Source organism: Chrysochloris asiatica, unplaced genomic scaffold, assembly GCF_000296735.1.
Source record: "Chrysochloris asiatica unplaced genomic scaffold, ChrAsi1.0 scaffold00359, whole genome shotgun sequence".
Classification (NCBI taxonomy): domain Eukaryota; kingdom Metazoa; phylum Chordata; class Mammalia; order Afrosoricida; family Chrysochloridae; genus Chrysochloris; species Chrysochloris asiatica.
In genome coordinates this window covers 2,027,245-2,028,917 of record NW_006408877.1, presented here as the reverse complement: position 1 = coordinate 2,028,917, position 1,673 = coordinate 2,027,245, and positions in this window count along the sequence as shown.

The following is a 1,673-nucleotide window of genomic DNA, read 5'->3' as shown; positions in this document are numbered from 1 at the left end:
GTAGAAAGCTCCTTGTATATGAACATGTTGGACTCATCTGCCTTGTAGATAGTGCTCTAAATATACACATGTTGGACTCAACTCCCATGCAGCTAGTACTCTATATATGGACATGTTGGACTACTCTGCCATGTAACAAACTTTCAGTATATGGGCATGTTCGACTCATCTTCCATGTAGCTAGAACTCTGTATATTGAAATGTTGCACTAATCTGCCATGTAGCTAGCTCTCTCTATATGGGCATGTTGGACTCATCAGCCATGCATCCAGATCTCTGTGTATTTACATGTTGGACTCATCTGCCTTGCAGCTAGTCCACTCTTTATACACATGTTGGACTTATCTGCATTTTGTAGCTAACTCTCAGTATATAGACATATATCTGCCATGTAGCGACTACTCTGTATATGGACATGTTGGACTACTCTGACATGCAGCTAGCTCTCAGTACATTGACACATTGGACTAAACTCCCATGTAGTTAGAACTCTTTATATGGAAATGTTGCGCTACTCTACCATGCAGCTAGCTCTCATTATATGGACACGTTGGACTCATATGCCATGTAGATAGAATTGTGTATATGTTATTGATTCACTATTCTGCCTTGTAGTTAGTTCTCTGTATGTGGACATTTTGGACTCGTCTGCTATGTAGCTAGCTCTCAGTGCATGGATATGTTGGACTGATCAGCCATGTAGGTAGCTCTCTGTATATGAACATATTGAACTTGTCTGCCATGTATCTTTCTCTTTGCACATGGACATGTTTGACTACTCAGCCTTGTAGCTGGCTTTCAGTATATGGACACGTTTTACTCATCTGCCATGTAGCTAGAACTCTGTATATGGAAATGTTGCACTATTCTGCCATGTAGTTAGCTCTCTGCATATGGATATTTTGGAGTTGTCTGCATGTAGCTAACTCTCAGTATATGGACAGGTTGGACTCATCTTCCTTGTAGTTAGATCTCTGTTCGTGGATCTGTTGGACTGATCAGTCATGTAGGTAGCTCTCTGTTTATGAACATCTTGGACTTGTCTGCCATGAAGCTAGCTCTCTTTATGTGGACATGTTGGACTCATCAGCCATGCAGCCAGCTATCTCTGTATGAACATGTTGGACTCATCTGCGTGGTAGCTAGTCCTCTATATATACACATGTTGTATTCATCTGCCATGTAGATAACTCTCAGTATATGGACATGTTGGACTCATCGGCCAAGTAGCTAGTACTCTGTATATGCATATGTTGAACTCCTCGAACAGGTAGCTAGCTCTCAGTATATGGACATGTTGGACTCATCTGCCATGTAGCTAGAACTCTGTATATGGAAATGTGGCCTACTCTGCCATGTAGCTAGCTCTCTCTATGTTGACATTTTGGACCCGTCTGCCATGTAGTTAGATCTTTGTGCATGGATATGTTGGACTGATCTGCCATGTAGCTAGCTCTCAATATATGGATATGTTGGACTCATCTGCCTTGTAGCTAGCTCTCTGTGCATGGATATGTTGGACTGATCTGCCTTATAGCTAACTCTTAATATATGGACATGTTGGTCTAATCAGCCATGTAGACAGCTCACTGTGTATGAACATGTTGGACTCATCTGCCTTGTAGCTAGAACTCTAAATATACACATGTTGCACTCATCTGCCATGTAGCTAA